Consider the following 18,535-nt stretch of genomic DNA (forward strand, 5'->3'; position numbering starts at 1 on the left):
GGAATAGGCTGCCCAGGGAGGTGGTAGAGTCACCCTCCCTGGAGATATTCAAGGAGCGTGTGGATGTGGCATTGTGTCATGTAGCTTGATGGATGGTGCTGTGTGGTGTTGGGTGGGTTGTGGCTTGTTGTTGTTGTGTGGTGGGTTGGGGTTTTTTTTGTTTTTTTTTTTTTTTTTTTTCCAGGTTGGACTTGATGATCTTACAGGTCTTTTCCAACCGTAGTGATTCTGTGATTCTGTGATTCTGTGAGTGCTCCCTTGGCACAACCTCTGCCTCTCTGCTGCTCCATGATCCACTGGGATTGTGGACAACCCAGTGAATCGGGATGCAGGTACAAACCCCTCTGTCAAGGTTGGCGAGTCTTCCTGGTGTGGAGCTGGTTTCTATAATTCCCTTGCTTTGAATCTGTTCTTCCCCAGGGTAGGTCTGACTTCAGTGAAGTCGCTTACGATTCAAGGGAGTAAAATTGCAGCTAAGCCCTAAATAAAAGGACCATGGGAGTTGTTAGTGGCTGAAATGCCATGTGCCATGCAGGCCTTCCTTGAAAAATGAGCAGTTTCCTATTGTCTCGCAGTCATTTGGGAATGTGCCACGTGATTGGACTGTCAGAAAGTGAAGAAATAGCTGACATGTCTCTTTGTTTATGGGCACTTGTGTCACAAATATGAAATGCTAATTTTTCTGTTGGGCAACATACGCAGTTAGTTGTCCTTGCTGCTTCTGATGTACGCATTTCTGTTTTATGGCTCCGGTTGTACAGCGGGGGTGTTCTCGTGCCACCTGTGTTGCCGGGTATCCTTGCGCAATGGTCTGACAGTCTCTGGCTAACTGGAAACCATCGCGGAACTGACTGGCAAATAAGCAACAGCCAGAAATACTGACGTTTGTGTGTCCTTTAGGCTTATCAGTAGATTATCTTAAAGGAAGAAGGGAGGAAGAAGACTATAAAACCACAGCACAGCCTATTTTGTTTTGTCCTCTTGCTCTTTTCACTGTAGCAATACAATATTTTCAGGCAATCCAAGTTCAGTCTGTAAGGTTTGCAAAATTCATTACCGATGCTCAGTGGAGGCTGAATTAATGCTCATTGATTAATATGAAATATGACAGGATGATGAGTTATTGCATTACTGAAATTAACTCCTTTAAAATTCCGTCCAGCCCTGTTAGATGTTTTGTAGCACACGGAAGCTATTCCAAGTATACTTTCAAGAAGACTCCAGGGAGGAGGAAAGGGGCAGAAGATCAAGGCAAATGGCCCTGCGCAAAATGAACCTGGAGCGAAGGGACTGATTTCAAAGCATCCTGTGACTTGGTAGCTGAGGGAGGCAGGAGGAGGGGTACCCCTTCTCGTCTGAAGCCATCTTCATCCGCCAGCCTCCCTCCTCTCTTTTAACGGCCCTTATTTTCCAGCCTTGATGGTATCATGGTTTCAGCAGGGAGCTTGCCCTATTTGACTTACTATGCTACCTCCTGCTACAAGGATCTCTTCTTTGCAGTTGCCTGCTGCAAGGAACCCAGTGAAGTGTTTAGGATCGGTTCTACAGTAAAACTGACATCCGAGTTTGCTGGCATACTGGGCAGTTAAGGTTGCTATTCCCCTGACAGTAATGAACGTTAGCCTGAGTTTGCAAAGAGCTTGAAGTGACACCTTTGATACAAGCAGTTGCTTTAATTTCAGCGGGTGCTAATTCAAATGCCATCGGTGATGCTTTGCAGGCCAGAGCTTGCAACTTCCTGCTTATCAAAGGGGAGTAAGAGAAGAGGAACCATCGTACAATGAACTGTATTTTCCCTGAAATTGAGAGCGGAGCTGTATGAAGCATGAAGTGGTATTTTCATGAAAATCTATAGCCTGAAGCTGCATCTAAACACAACAGTCTTTAAAGGAAGGAAGCGATGCAACCCCTCCCTCACCCAGGCATGTTTACTTAGAGACCTGGTTTTAAACAGCCTGCTAAGGGTTTGCAGTTGCAAAGTCAAACAAGATTTTAAACTGGTTCCGACTGTACCCCTAGACTGTGAGTAAGTGCATAGCAGAGTTGGTAAGACAGGGCAGTGCTGCTGTGGAGAATTGCAGCCTTGATCTTCCTCCAGGGGAGGGCGATTCAACTTTCAAAAGCTTACAGGACCATGGATTCACAGCAGTGTGAGCAGCCAGCTTCTGCCTAGCACCCCTCTTTCCTTGGTGTTTCCCCCCCCCCACCCCCGGTTTGGCCTGACACTGCATTAAACTTTGCTGCGAGGTCCCACTTTGGGGTCCTAGAGTGCGGTTGAAGGGCTTTTGAGCATGCTGAAGTGCTTTGAGTCAAGCTTTGTACAGGATGCACTGTCCCAGGGTGTCCCTGGGGAAGGGGCTCAGCACACAACATGCATGTATGTGAATGGCAAGAGGCAGCTTTCTCTCTCAAAGGTCGCGGTTGTCTCTGCGAAGCCAAATCCTTGTTGCTTTAGCCTTGTCTTCGCACACCTAGAGAAGTCCCTTCCCCAGGCACTGCTGTGCAGGCAGTCCCAGTGCCCCTCACCAGCAGCGGAGCTGGGAAGGCTGCCTGTGCTTGCTTTTGGGGGGGATTGATTCCTTGGGCTTTTATTTACATTGCTGCTGATCTGCTCCTTAGCAATGACAATGACTTGCAAATGATTTCCTTTTACTTCCCTCAAATGCCTCCAATTGTTGAAGTTTTCTTTTTTCTTTATCCCCCTGCTGATCTGAACTCCTTGCATCCTCTTCTGTCTACCTGGCTTCTGGAAGGGAGAGATAAGAAAATATGGCATGCCAAGACTTAATAAGGCACGCAGATTTCAATTGGATTTACAATGCCTTTGTTACAGTAGTGTGGCCAAAATAACAAAAAAAAAAAGTAAATAGGATTCTTTATTTGCTAATGCAGTTTTTGAGGATCTAAACAGTCCAGGATGTGAAGTACCCAGCTAATAGGTGCTTTAAATTCACATGGGCTGCCCATAGCTTTTATTTTAGAGGGCTTAGGCTGCAAGGTTGAGTACAAAATTGCTAATTCAGAAGGACTTGCTGAAGATGAAACGCATTCCTGAAATGTGATATTCCAGTCTGTAGGTCGTTTCCTGCAGTTCCTTTCCTGGTATTTTACCTTCCAAATATGAGAAGCAAAAGCTCTTCTGCAATATCCAGTGTGAATATTTGAGATACCCAGAATAAAAGATCCTTCTTTATTCTTTTTCCACCTTGGATGTGACAGCGTCTGTTAGTGCAACCTTGAACCCCAGCTGAGCAGGCGGTTGGTAGGCGCTGGGTGTTAGCTGTTGTGCTGAAGCTGCAGCTCTGTGTCTGTGCCTCGTCTGGCTGCTGTAGGTCCCTTCCAGGCTTGGAGAGGGTGGGTATGGGAGCAGGAAATCCCAAGGGCAGAGGAATGCGAATCTTGTCTGGTTGAGGGGGTTTGCTGCTGCATGCAATTCCTAAATCACCTGCTTGCTGCTTCAACAATAATAAAAACACCAAACGAGATAAAAGCACTGAGGGGAAAAAAGATCAGGACAGCGAGTGAGTGATAAGAGGCAGAGCTTTTATCAACTGGACAATAAGAGCTGCTGGAGGTAATGGCTCCTGGCCCTACTAAACAGTTTTACCACTGATTTCAGTGGGGGGCAAGGTGATACTTCCAGCACAGCTATGCCACACTGTAGATCTAGAGATCTTTCTGCTCAACCCTACAGCAGAATGATTTTGGTGATTTGATTCACCTCCCTACTGCTAAATGCCAGACAGCTGAGGGGGGCTGTCTGTCTCTTTTCTGAGCAAGCCAATGAGTGGGAATGGCAGAGCTGAGTTTGCTCTGGTTGGGATGTCTGACCTGCCTCAGGTAGGCATGCTAGCAAGGCAGCAAGTCGCTTGTTTTGGAGACTGTACAAAAGAGAGGTGATGAAGGCATCAGTCATGCAGCGGAGAGGAAGCAAAGCTGTTTGCTGCCTCCGCTGAGGCTAGGAGGAGGTGTAAAGGGAAATTGAGATTAGGCACAGGAAGAGCTCTCTTTAAGGCTAGGGCAGAGCTGGAACAGGCTGCTGAGGGCAGGGGTGGAGTTGTTAATGCTTTCAAGTACTTGTCAAACATCTCTTGAGTAGTGTGGGTACAGAGCTGATTTAGTTCTGGGGTGGGGAGATGGATCAGATAACCTTTTAAGGGTGTGTGTCCCCAGCTTTGCCTCCATAATGCTATGGGAAGGGGTAGGGCTGTACCCTACACTCAGCTGATATAAACCAATTATTGTGTCCAGCTTGTTAAGTATTTCACCAGACTGACTTGATCGTGCATGTGGTGAAGTCCTTCTGAAAATGTACCTGAGCATCCCCTGCCAAGCTTCAAGCAGGTCACTGCATTGCTGGGATTGGAGTTGGCCCTGTGGCACAACTGGGTTCTTAGTGGTGCCTTTAATAGTCTGCAGTGGCGATCAAGGCAGGTTCTTGTTATTGCTGTAATCCCTTATGTGAAATGACTCTATTTTGGTGCCTCAGAATCCAAGTGTCAGATGATTTTGTCTGGTTCTGCCAGCTTGCTGGGAAAGCAGGTGACTCAAGGGGGTTGTTCCTTCTTTGCGAGTTAGCAGCCCTGTTCAAGTCGTGCTACTGGACTGAAAGGTCATTAAGGCAAAAAGGACGATTACATTATTGAATGCTCCTATTAAAGTCCTAGAAAACAGCAGCTTTCCTTCTGCTGTGGGGATGGTACTAAACGCACTGTGCTGACATTGTTTCTTTCCCTGCAGGATTACTTCCACCAGCTCACCTGCATCACGGAAAGGGAAAAGTTCGTTGTGCCTATCCGAGCTATAGGTGCCCAAGACTTCCCTGACCAGCTGAACTTCGGTGTCTGTCCAGTCAAGTACAGCACCCAGAAAACTTTGCTGGTTCGCAACATCGGGAACCGGGAGGCCCGCTACCACATGAGCACTCATAGGTAAAGGAACTCAACACCTTGTGCAAAACACTGTTGCGTGATAATATAGCTGGTAAACGGTAACAAAAAGGAATCAGAGCATCTGAGCTGCTGTATTGCAGCCGTAGCTGGAAACGAGCAGGGCATGTGGGTCTGGCAGTTGCTTATGGTATCTTAAGCATGATACAACCTTTGATAAAACTCTGCAAGCTGCAGCAAAGTTTTACACTGCAGTGGTGTCTCCAGCACAGCATCTCACAAGACCAATTCTGTTAGCTTGAAAGAACAAATAAAGGAAGGCAACCTGACCGCCCTTGGGCTGTATGGGATAGTGCGTGGCAGATGACAGGTCTAGGGAGCTCGGTTATGTAGACCAAATGCAGTGTTAGGAAATGCTTGGCTATGAGCTGGTGGAAGAGACGTGTAAGAGTTTATCAGCAGCTGTGTCTATGTTAGCAAGTCATTGTGAGCAACTGGAGATCAGTAGATGAAAGCTGGGGGTACTGGGGCCCTGACAGTAACACCGTGTGGTCCAGGAACTTTGTTTTCCAGTAGGTTTCGTCTGGTCCTTGGGACCAAAATATTCTTAAGTAGAATGAGCTCTTAGGTGGAGATGAGCAGACACTGGCTTCAAGACCGCACTACAGCCCCAAAGCAGAATGCTACTGAGGGCACAGGCAAAAGATGCGGCAAAAAACTGGTGCATGGATTGGGAGCGTTTTCTCCTAGAGCTTTATCTCCCCTAGGTTTCCTGGAGAGTGCTAGGATGTTAGTAGCTAGCTTGCAACCTGCTGATGGTAAGTACCTTCTGAAACGGTTGCATACCACTGTCAGCCAGATACAGGCGTTCTCTGGGAGGCCACAAGCACAGGGTATTCCGGTGGTCCCCTAATCAAATGCCTGATGTGAATTGTGTTGCGGACAGCCTGTGCTGTTCCTTTTGGTCTCAGAAAGCAGTGACCAGTTTTCCAGTTTGCTGAATTGGAGAGGGTAATGAGTTTTTTGACACCGCATCTGCAAGGAAACCAGTTCAGTTGGCTGGTAATGAGTTGAGAGTTCCTTGGTCCCGGAGGTCTCGGTGTAGGAGCTGAGGTCACGAATGCAGCGAAGACCCACTATCTGACTTGGTGCACCTGCATTGCCTCAATTTCTTCCCCAGGAAAACAGGGCTCGAAAGAAGACTTCTTACTTTTGTCCTGTGAAATGTGAGGGTCCAAGAGGAGCTTCCACCAAAGCCTGGCAAAGCCATTTAAGCAGGCTTCCAGGATGCGCTTTAAGCAGGATGCTGCTTTTCACCATGGAGAATGCATAGGCAGGAACTTGTAAATCAGTGTACAGTTTTCCTCTGGGATTCCCAGATCTGGTTGTCACAACTAAAATAAATCCCCAGTAAAGTCTAGCATCTTTTTGCAGTGTACTTGCCAACTATTCTATTGAGTGATGCAGCGTATGTTGAATCCTGCTTGATACAGATTTTAAGACTTTTCTGAACTTCAGCAATTAGGTATTTCAGTCCTGATTTGCAATAAAGCAATGGGAAGCATTACGAAAATTTTACTTCAAACTACACAAAAAAGTAGAATTCTGAATAACCGGATTGCATGTTTCTTGCATGTTTTAGTCTTTCTTATTTAGTGGAGAATTTAAGCAGCTTAAGTTGAATGTATGCTTGACTTCTGCTGAGTAAGGATGTGGTGTTGTGTTAAAGGCACTCTTAATATCCCATAATAGCTTTGGTGTGTGTTGATGCGTACAAGCACATGCATGCATACGAGAGAGGGAGGAGGATTAGTGGAGTAGAAGGGAATGAGAGATCTGTCTAAGTTTATAGACCCATCAGCTGCCCTCTGTCCTTTACTCTCTCTCTGCACAATTGAAGCTTCTGTCTTAGTTGCCCCAACTTTTGTTTTCTGGCCTGAGCAAATTCAGGGTCTTGCCCATTCGCAAGCCAGCTGCAGATGCCACCCTTTCCTAGTCCCTTGCGCTGCTCATATCGCTTCTCTTGGCCTCCTTTCTCTGGATTCCCTTCTCTATAGCATCAAGCGTTACCTATCTGCTTTCACCTTCGGTGCATTTTTCAGCCCATCTCCCATCCTAACCTTTCCTCTGTCAAGGCAGGATAATGAGTTTCTTCTCCATGACATTCAGGGAGATAAATGTCATTCCAGTACATTTGAGTTGAAAATGGTGTCTAGAAGATCTCAGGGCAGCACTGCCTTTTTCTGACGTTACAGACGCTGTACTATGCCATGCTATAGGTCTAGAGAGGATCAGTCTGAGATAAGATCCATTTAGGAATGTCCCCACCAAGCTCTGAAAGCCCAGATAATTGTCACAAATCACACAGAATCATTAAGGTTGGAAAAGACCTGTAAGATCAAGTCCAACCACCAACCCAACACCACCGTGCCCACTAAACCATGTCCCGCAGTGCTACATCCACATGTTTTTTGAACACCTCCAGTGATGGTGACTCCACCACCTCCCTGGGCAGCCTGTTCCAATGCTTCACCACTCTCTCAGGAAAGAAGTTTTTCCTAATAGCCAGCCTAAACCTCCCCTGGCGCAACTGGAGGCCATTTCCTCTTGTCCTATCACTTGTCACTCGGGAGAAGAGACCAGCACCCACCTCCCCGCAACCCCCTTTCAGGTAGTTGTAGGGGCAATGAGGTCTCCCCTCAGCCTCCTCTTCTCCAGACTGAACAACCCCAGCTCCCTCAGCCGCTCCTCATCAGACTTGTGCTCCAGACCCCTCACCAGCTTCATCGCCCTTCTCTGGACACGCTCCAGCACCTCAAGGTCCTTCTGGTAGTGAGGGGCCCAAAACTGAACACAGTATTTGAGGTGTGGCCTCAGCAGTGCTGAGTACAGGGGCACGATTATCCTATGAGGCACAGCACTTGGAGCCCCCTTGCATCCCTCCCTGTAGTACCCATAGACTACATGGAGGCATGGGATTGAAAAGTTACAATAAGACGGACAAAGACCATCCAAGAATATGAAAATAGAGCCTAGGTGCAGTGAAAGAGGGAAAGATAGAGTTGTGGGATGCTGACTCTACACAGGCTTTTTCAGCACAGGGATGGAGTCTTGGATGCTTTGACCTAACAGACTGGGTTTACTGGAATAGTGACACTGCTTGACTTTGGCTGCTATGCTACTACTAAAAGTAATGTATACTGAGATTAAATGATCTTTGGGTTTTTCCTGCAGTAGATCTTAGTGGACAGATGAGGCAATTCAATCACCAGTAGATTTTACTGCCTTCCATGGGGTTGGAGGTAGCTTTGGATGAAATCGATTCTCCCAAACTCAAATGATTTTATAACGTAAATTAAGGGGTCAGTAGACCAAAGAAAGTTTGGTTGTAGAAGGTAAACATAGCATGGGACTTGAGGAAGGATATTGCAGCCTCCCTGCACACTGCATTTGCTAAATGCGTGGTTGCAGGAGAAAAGGTGGCATGGTGGCTTGAGAGCCTGAATTGCCAGCTTTGTTCACTCATCAGTTGTGTTTCTAAATTACGTCAGGAGTATCTGGCCCTTGGTATCCTCATGGGCCATAGCTTTTGCCCAACTCTGTAAAGAAGGGGGGCTGATGCCTGGAGAAAGTAAGCAAGATGTAAATGCCAAAATATATCATTATGAAATTGCTTACCAATCTAGCATTGATCTTTTTCTAAAGGACAGTAATAGGCAAGATCTCAGCAGGTACTGGTGGGAAGGTCTCTCCTAAATTGGTGTGGCTAGATGAGTTTATACAAGCTGGGGATTGCAAGGTACCATTGAGAGATCTGGGCTTGTGAAAGTTTAGATGTCATACAGCAATGCAAACGTCCAAGTGGACATAGTTAAGGAGCAAGTTGGAAGAAAACAAGCTATTAAAAAAACCTGCAAGCCTTGTCATTCCTGTTTTTTGGGAGCGGTAGTGATTCGTTAAAACGGTAGATCGAACGGGACCAGAATTATCTTAAAGAACAGCTCACAATGAATGGATAAAAGGCCGAAGTTTAGCTTGCCAGCTTCATCTCTTGGCAGTGGTCTTCATTTGGCTTTTACAATGCGTCAGGGATGTCTCCGTAGCATCTCTTCTTATCTGTAGGCTGCAGGGAACAGCTTAGTGATGTTGACTGAAATTCGGAGGAGTTAAGTTTAACCATGGAGCTTGGATCTTTGGGTCTTGGAGAACCTGGTCTATGTGAGGGATAATGAGCTCTTGTTACAGCAGTAACAGAGTTGTCTTGTGGGTACAGCATGGGGTGGGTGTAGGAGATGCAGTGTCTGATTTGTGCTCGGTTTCTCAGACCTGAGAACAGAGTCCTGAACTTGGCTAGATCCTCTTCTGAGAATTTGAAAATAGGAAGATACTTCTTTCTCAGGGGTCCCCTGAAGCCACCCGCAGGAGTGTTATTCCCATCCCAGCCATCTGAGGGCAGGAGTACCTAGACCTGGGGAAGGAGTAGGAAGATGATGGGACAGGAGGCAGTGCTGAAGTGTTGCCAGGAGTCCCCTTCCTTAGCTAGCAGCTTTTCTGGCAATGCTTCTGGCAAAAAAAGAAGGGGGGGGAAAGTCCGTGCCTCTCCCACAGCAGGCCATGATCCCACCCACGCGCCAGCAGAGAACTGCAGCAGTCCTGGCATAACCACCAGTGGAGGTGCAGCACCAGGTAGAGCAATCCGGTTCTGAGGCTGGTGGAGCCTTGTCTTTCCTCCTCCTCCTCTCTCTCAGAAATCTCAAGTCCAGCACTTAAACGTTGCAGGCCCAATGCTTCTCCATTAGTCAGCGGTAATGTTCTCACTAGTTGTAATGGGAAGAGGTCAGGCCCCTAATCGCAGTAATATCTCCTTAACAAGCAGAAGCTCCAGCAATTTCATCAGCTGTCACTACTTACGTGAACAAGTTCAACTTGCGCACGGCTCTGGTTGTTCTCATTATTTTTGTGTGCGCATTGTGTTCTCTAATCACGGTAAAACTCTCCAGAACGTGTTTTTACGGTGACAAATTGACCACCAGCAAAGCACTAAACCCAGTAACTTTTGTTTTCTAAGTGGGGCTGCACAAGAGCCACGAAGCCCAGCTGCTGTTGTGCAGAAGCATGTTTCATCTGACTTAGCCCTAAGCGTTAAAGCACTGAGTTTTGTGTCTGTCAGCCAAGAGCTGTTTACCTGGTGACAAATCATAATAGCTCATATTAAATCCCAAGTAGGCCAACGCATTTTCATAATTATTTCCAACACATTGCACAGAATTTGTCTGGTGGGCCAGGCAAACAGTTACCGAGCTTGGATTACAACCCAAAGTCCCAGATTGCATTGCTTGTGAACACAGAGAAAACCTCCCGTTAAACTCACCTTGATATGCTCCTGTTAATGGCGCTTCATTTAGCTAGGGATTTAATCATTCAGGCTGTAAATGGGATACTCCTTTTATGTCTTGTTTCCATGCCATGGGATCGCTCCGATCTGCATTTGCGCTCAGATTTTTCTGATTGTTCTTTTCTTGGAGGAGCTTTCATTGAAATGCTGATAAATTGTGCCCTTTCTTAGGCTAAAACAGAATGTTTCCAAGGTAAAAAGAAAAAAATGAATTCTGCAAATTAAACCATAATTAGCCTCTGGTCTTCAGAAAAGACTTTTGTTCTCTGTCTGATTTCTAGGCTGTAATCTCATTGGAACAGGTATTTCATCTCTTGAGGTGAGGTTTCTGGGTGGCAGGAAAAGACAGATTCCTGAGGAAATCAGCATCAGGTTGTGCATGCGAATAGCTGTTACCATTTCTGTGCTCTTCACAAGCCGTTCTCTGATCGTATTGCTAGCAGTTGGACTCCTGAGGCGGCAGAGAATCGGACGCAGAGCATGGGGGAGATGAGGTCATTTTATGCCATAGGATCTTCTGAGGGCTGGATCTCTGCAGAAGCGGGAGTCAGTCGCTCTGTTTCTGATCCTGTATGTTGTGTTTGTCTTCTGCTGGCTGTGGTTTGTTTGCTCCTTGCTTGCGCAAGTGAGCTGAAGGGAGCTAGACTGCCAAAGGAATACAGTCCCCAAATCTCCCGCAATAGTCCTGATAGCTGTCTTTGCCTTGCAGCCCTTTCTCTGTCGAACCCTCCGTTGGGACTCTTGGTATTGGTGACACCATGCAAGTGACAGTGGAGTTTCACCCACTGAAGACCGGGCACCATTCCAGGTCCCTGATAGTTCAGTACGACACAGGTAAGTGCTGGGCGCTGCGTGGTGCACGCTCTCTGCATCCTTCAAAGCAGAGCCCTTTCTAAGCAGAATAATGTTAAGTTTGCTTTGTGGGCAACTTCTAAAACATTTTCTTCCAAAAGCTCTGCATGTTTCAGTGCTTAGAAGTGAGCGGATAAGGGGCAAAGGCTGAGCCTGTCCTTGTTCTTTATCCTGTGCGCTGGTTCCTCCCTGGGGGACCCTGGTGTCAGCATGGTGCTCTGCACCCAGCACCTCCTTGTGACAGTCTTCCACCATCATTCCCCGTTGTCCCAGGCACCTCAATTCCCTCTCCAGGTGTACCTGCCCTGCCCCAGCTTTACCTCGGATAAAAGTGAAAAATAGTTGGTGTTGAGGGGGTTGTTAAAGTAGAGCCCCTCAAATGGGAATGAGATTTTGGAATGCTGTTTTTCTGGGAGTTGCTGAGCGGAGGAAGGAGAAACCTTGACTCACCATTGCAGCCTGCATATGCATGTGTGAGGTTTTATTCCTAGACAATGCTATGTTTGAAGCATAACACAGGGAACACACGTCTCTGTTAGATTCTCTCCAGTGCCCACTGTCTCTTACACACCTCTGTCCCATGTACTGCTTCTCCATTGTCTTGCCACAGACCTTTTTTTCCGTATTGCCCTCTACCCATCTACAGCCCATGCTTCACAACATCAGGACTAAAGTAGCCAGGACTTGAGGGCTCTTGGGATTTGGTAGGAAGTGCTCAGTGCTTCCCGAGATAGGTGTAAAATTTAGGCTAGGGTATGAGAAGCCAAGATCAGGCCACAGAAATACTGTCAGCTTTATAAGTCGCTTTAGGAACGAGTGGGGAAAACTCAAGAAGAAGGTGCGACATGTTAAAGTGCTTCTGTCAGCCTTGGTTCAGCAGAGGTATCTTGTGATGCTGAACAAGATGCTTTCTCCGTTGCATGAATGCATTTGGTGTGCGTTTTCTCTTGCTGGAAAGAGAGGTTTGGTTTGTCCCTATTCCTGACTGTTGGTCCTGGGAAGCATGATGTCCTCATCTAGGTGATACTGTGATGCTTTAGCCCAGCAGTGAACATTTCAGTTGTTTCAAGTTTGTAGAAGTTATAAAAATGCTCCTTTATCTTCCAGGTGCTCTTTGTGGCTTTGAGTTATCACAGCTTTGTTCAATATTTGTCAGTTAGTGACATATTCCCAGAGAATGGTTTATGCTCACTCTGGTAAGCTCATGGGTTTGGGTAACACTTTCTTGAAAGAACTACTGAAATTTCAGGTAAAGAAGCACAACAAGTGCCTCATTTGTATGCAAATAGAGAATCTATAGGATAAAATTCAGAGGGCTAGATCTTTTTCTGGGGTAAATCAGTAGTAACGCTAGAGGTTAGGGCTGTGGGGTTTCTACTTTGTGACTGAGAAGACTGAGTGAATAATTAGGGCCAGGATCTTCATGGCTTGCTTTGAAAACCTGAGTCTTGTTCTTACTGAAACACCTGGTTCCTTCGTGGTTAATCTTTGCCGAAGCAATTTGCATGGCTAGACCATGGAGATCAAACTGTCTGCTGGCTCTGATGGGCGACCTCGCAGGAACACGTGCAGCTACTTGGGAGATAAACCTAGGATTTCATTCCTGCCTGTCAGTACAACAGTGCAGTTATTTTTAAATAAACCACGGAATAAGGAGGAGAGCAAGGGAATAATTAAGGGATTATCTCTCTAGCGTTGAAGCGTACAAATAAGTAAAAGGCTGCTGTGATTAATTGCTAAAGTGGAACCCAAACATTTAATCAATCCATCTTAAAAGCTGCTTATTGCAGGTGTAGTGCAGAGCACCAGACAATGTTATCCAACTTTGCGTGGCAAGCCCTGGCTAATTTGTCCTGCACTAAGTCAGACTCCCTGTGACTCGCATACAAAAAGCAGCTGTGTTGCTCGTATCAGAGCCACCAACCGACTGTTTATTATGAAACAGAAGTGCTAAGAGCATCACAGCGGTTTAGGATGTTGGGAGGCATTTTCCTTGCTTTGCTCTGCGTATCGGTATTGACTTGCTCAGCTCACAAGTGGCAGTAGGTTTCATGCTGTTGTGAGTGTGACTTACGCAGGATCAGGTGCGTGTTGCCTTGATTTAATTTTTGCTGAAGTTGGGTCAAATCTGTCCCTAGCATTGCTTAAGCAAATGTGGAGCTCTTCAATGTCACTAAGTCACAATTTTCCCTTTGCCTATTAATTGGTTGATTTAAATTGTGCATTCTTTAGACTGCCCTGGCTAGGAATGTAGGTACTGTCCCCTTGATAGACAGTACATATATTGATAGTCCTGTTGCAACAAACTTTACAGATGAGTGTGAAGGAAGTGTCTTTGCTGCTAAAAGCATAATGATTTCCAATGAAAAATTGATCTTCAGTGCTTTACATGTCCAAACTCCTCTATATTGCCCCATGCACCTGTGTCTGGGTGTGAAAAATCCCTGCCCATCCTGAAATGAAGGTGACTTGGGATGTTCTGGGCTCCTCATCATAAATCATAGAATGGTTTGGATTGGAAGGGACCTCCAAGATCATCTAGTGGTCCTCTCTATTCATCATCTTCATGATGGTATCAGAAGGGGTTTCTGAAGCCTGCATGCCAAGCAGATGTACAGGTTTGGAAAGCATTCTGCCCTCAGGACGGCTTGAAGGTTGGTTGGTGGCTTGGCCCTTCCCAGGTGACACTTAGCCCACCCCATGTGGTTGTGGGAAAATAAGTTTATGGAGTTAAGTCTCTAGTTTCAACCAAGTCATTATTCAGAAAGCTTAGATATTCTTGTAGCTTTCAAGCAGTTCTCAAGTGAGCTACCCAAGCTGTTTGCCCTGCGTGCTGCTGTGTTTGTACATCAAACCCAGTCTGCTGCAATCAGAGCGTTCATTGCAACCTGACGGCATAGCACCAGCTTGGCGTGGGAGGGTGAGCTTTGCTCAGGGACACGTGGTTAAGGAGATGCGTGACAGCTTCCCAGAGCTGTGCCGGAGCTGCAAACAAACTCACCTGTCCCATAGCACCCAGAAACAAGAACGTCTATGGCAATCCTCCACGCAAGTAAAGGAGGCTGCCAGAGACAGGAGGTGCTGGAGAGATGGTGGGAATTGTGGAAGGAGAATCACTTCTCTGCTCAGAGCTCCCTAAATCCTGACTCACATTAGACTCCTGTCTCCAAGAAGTACCTACTCTGGTATAATGGGTGGCCTTCAAAGGGTAGGACCAGATTCTGTGCTTGTAGGTGGGTGCCTGCAGTGCCCCTGGCATCCTGTGGCTACAACGTGCTTCTAGTCTAGGAGATCTGTTGTGCGGTGCCGAACGTCCTCTGTACAGGTTTTTTTTCCCCATCAGTCACTGCATCCCTTGGGATGCCTTTGTCAGCACAGGAAACGTCAGTAATTAGCAAAGCCTCACTGAGCTTGTGCGTGGCTGACAGACACTATATATTGAGATGCCTTTATTGCTGTCAGTAATAAGTGTAATTCTGCAGACCATTTTCCTTCGGTGGCTCTGTGAGACTGTAACACGGAAGCAAAAGCCTGGGGGCAGGATCTCGTCCTCTTCGAGGGGGAGAGATCAGAGCCAGTACTCGTATGTGAATTTTAGGAGATGGCACATCCGAGAAGAGCCAGCCCTCAGGCAGGAGTGTGTACTCCATTACTGTCCTGTCTCCCCTTGGTGTAGAGCCCCAGAAAGCAGCTTCCCCAGAAGAAAAGGGAACCTGTGGCTCAGGAATAGTTCTCAGTGGTTTTAGTCCTGCTGGAAGCCTCCAGCCTCGTGCTAAAAGCCTGCTGAGGAACCATCTGGGTATTTGGCAGATTAATACCCTGTTTTCCCTCCACTTCCTACACAACTTACGGGAGGGCTTGACAGTTCCTGAGCAGGAGGTCTCCTAAAGCAAGTATCAGCTTGTTTGATGTGGATCCCAGACCCAGGCTCAGAGCATCCTTTGTGGCTCTGCACACGCAGGGCAAGGAAGGGAGAGCTCAGCCTCAGCTCCTTGATTAATTACTTCAAGAGCAGGTAGAAGATGCGGGCAGTGTCTGCCTCTGGCTCCGTAGTTGTCAATCAGATGGAGTTTTCCTGCACTGGGTTAGTTACTGTCCCTGTAGGAAGCGGATGAAGTAATGCCTTCCTTCCTGAGCCCTGGGGAAGCAAAACTTGCCCTCTACCAAATTCAGGTTATTCCTGTATGAGAGAGCAGCTAAATATTTCTCCAGTGCTGGACACAATGTGGAGCTGAGCTTGCCCAGCCCTGGGTCAGGGAAGGGTCTGGCTGCCTTGTTCCCCTGCTTCTGGGCTTTGCTGGCTGGCCCTGGAAGTATGGGGTCCCCAGCATCGTTTCCTCCCCATTGCTGCTCGCTTTTAGATGTAAGACAAGACATCAGCCTTGTGTTACGTAGCACTAGGCTGCAGCGTGGAGAAGCAAGCCCTGGCCTGAGATGTCTCCTCCCTGGCAGTGCCCCTCTAGTCTCTCCTGGGGTCCTTTCCAGTCCTGAAAGCTGTCCAACAGCCAGGCGCTTAGGCTGGCTGCGCTGAGGGGAATCACTGCAGGGGATTTTTGTACTGAGCACCAGAGAGCCAAGGTGATGTGCAGTTTGGGTTGACCAGGATCTGCCTGCATGGACTGCCTCTACAGCTGCTAGCCCTACCGGTGTCTGGAGCGAGCGTGCTTAGCAGATCTGTGATCATCTGCTTCCTCTGAGCCAGCGCGAATGTTCGTAGGCTACATACGACTTCCTTGGGGCAATGTAAGAAGGAAAAAAATAGTAAAAAATTGCCTGGGTGGATCTCAATAAGCTGCCTAGGGAAGTGGTGGAGTCACCATCCCTGGAGGTGTTCAAGGAACGTGTGGACGTGGCACTGCAGGACATGGTTTAGTGGGCATGGTGGTGTTGAGTTGATGGTTGGGCTTGATGATCTTACAGGTCTTTTCCAACTTTAGTGATTCTGTGATTCAAAGAACTGAATGGGAATGGCTGTACTGAGTGTGGCAGCAATGCTCAGGGTTGCAGGGGGCTATCAGAGATGATTCTAGGTCTTCTGCTCTACGTAGGACACCCTGAGATGCCTCTGCCCTTCTTGGTCTAAGCACAGACAGCTTTTCTGTGCTGCAGCAGCCTCTGGAGCCATGAGTAAAAACTGCCAGCTTGAGAAAACACTGACATTTCATCTCAAATGGGGAAAACGAGGCATGAGATCACAGGAAAAATTAAGGCATATTAAAAACTGACTAATTAGAGAGCTGATGTGGAGCTCTTTAGTCACCCGTGGAATGACAGCGAGTTTGACGTGATGTGATAGAGCCATTTGGGTTTGGTGAAGATGATGGGTAACTACAGAACCGGGTGTGCTTGGCTGGCAGTGGAGGAAGGAAAGCCTGTGCGTCTTGGCCACAGTGCTAAATTGTAGTAGGGGCTACGTCGTATGGCAAATGGGCCAAGGGGAATTGTCAACCATGTTAGTGACCTTTCAGCTCCTGCGTGGATCAGCGTGGGGTTGCCAGCTGGGATTGTAAACGTGTCGGGATGCTGAATCCCTTCAGGTAAAATCGAAGCTGGGTTTAGCTGAATTGGCTTACTTTGGTAAATGAGGCCACCCGTGCGAGGGCTTGGTGGTGTGTTAGTGATCACTGTGCGCATGCAGGAAACTCATTATATCCCAGCCCTGGTTGTTTCTCGCTGTTTGAGGCTGAACAAGTGACTGTAGCATGGGTGTGCCAGCACCTCCGAACATCTCAGCTACCCACAAGGATAAAGCATCTGAGGAAAGCACTGCCTTGCTGTGATATTCATGTGTGTTTGTGGGTAGACTTTGGAGAACACAACCACCTTTGCATAGCTCTGTTCTCTCTCCTTTAAGAACCTCTTTTCTACCAAGGGTCTTGTCATCTGTCTTGCCAGGCTGGCATTGCAATCAGTGGCTTCCAGGAACTTGTTTGAAAATGAAATGAAAATCCTATTGATTTAGTCTCTAGATCAAGCCTTTTCCTTTCTCTTTTGTTCTTCTTTGCAAATCCGCTGATGGATGTGGGTAGGCAGCAGGGTTTCGCTGAGGTTTAGCCCTTGTCGTGTTGCATGTTCCCTTCCTGAGATCACTCAAAGAGGTTGCTGAGTGCTCTCAATTTGTACTGACCTCAGCCAGAACGGAGGAGGCTCAACGCTTGCCTGAGCAAACTTGCTACCTCTTTAGATATTTAGCTGAGTCGTCCCTGTGTTGTGGAGGATACCAGGGTGGGAATACCAAAACCGTTTTCTGGCTTTAATCTTGGTCTTGTGTGAGTGTTTACGGGGGCTTAGATGTTGCTGTGAGTGGCGTTAAGCTACTATTGAGCTAAATTCACGGCAACAGATCCTGAGCTTCTGATTGCCACCGCTGTGTGCTGTTGCTATTCACCTCTGCAGTTGTTCGTCTTCGTGCAATTCTCTGTTCCTTCAACACCAGACAGATTTATAGTAGCTTCTTCTGAGTGCTAAGAGTTGGGGAAATCTTCTGCTTCCTAAGCAGCAGCCTCTTTTGACTCCAAAGCTTTGTTGTAGTGCACTGACACAGTTTTTTTAATTTGTGTTTAGTGCTGGCAGAGGTTTAGAAACTTATTTTATTCCGTGAGTTTATAAAGACCTTGTTTCCCATGTTATTGTAAGGTGTAAGCCAGACTGATGCTGTAGCTGTTACAAGAGGCTTCTCTAGCTTTTTCTTGGGCCATCAGGCATTTAACAACTTTTCAAAGGGATTTTTCGTTCTGCTTGTGGCAGGTGGTGAGTGCGGGTTGGGCTTTTCTTCCTCTGCTTGCGCGAATTCCCAGCAGTACGGCTGGTTTCTGACTGACTTATGTTCTTGTATGCCTGCTTCAAAGGGAGTGGGAACTAGGTGGGTGGAGGGAGGCGCATATTGTAGGTGAAAAAAAGGTGTAAATAGGAGTTTGTGCAATTATATGTTGACTTTGCATCTTAACAGTAGCGGCGTTGCAACAGATGAAGGATTGGTAACTAATACTTTATCCAACGGATTGGTAACTAATACTTTATCCAATGGATTGGTTATAGGCTTTTATAGTCCAAATGGATAAGATTGATGGGTGAGTCTAATTGGTCTCCAAAGTCTTTGTTTATGTCAAACCAGCTAATAGTTAACAACTGTTCTCTGTCTTTGTTCCCCTTTTCTAGAGCGGCTTGCAAGAATGATTTTTTTTATGCTGTTTTAAGTAAGGTTGTTATGCTTCTTGCAAACAGAGTATGGCCTTTGCCCCCTCTCCAGGGCCTCGTGTTTCAAGACAGATGGTCCATTGCTTTGACGGTAGGTTTGTGCTTCATTTGTGCTTGAGGGTTTTTTGCACGGCTTTATAGCTCCACAGCTACCTAACACCCCACCTGACAAAAACCCTGCTAAAGCAACCCATGGAGTTGG

At 46.9% G+C, this 18,535-nt stretch overlaps 1 pseudogene; it reads left to right on the forward strand.

Annotated features, from left to right (window-relative positions):
- Positions 1-18,535, forward strand: part of LOC132321696 (hydrocephalus-inducing protein homolog) — a 124,538-nt pseudogene that overhangs the window by 11,693 nt on the left and 94,310 nt on the right.

The sequence above is a fragment of the Gavia stellata genome, unplaced genomic scaffold (assembly GCF_030936135.1).
Source record: "Gavia stellata isolate bGavSte3 unplaced genomic scaffold, bGavSte3.hap2 HAP2_SCAFFOLD_87, whole genome shotgun sequence".
In the NCBI taxonomy this organism is placed as follows: domain Eukaryota; kingdom Metazoa; phylum Chordata; class Aves; order Gaviiformes; family Gaviidae; genus Gavia; species Gavia stellata.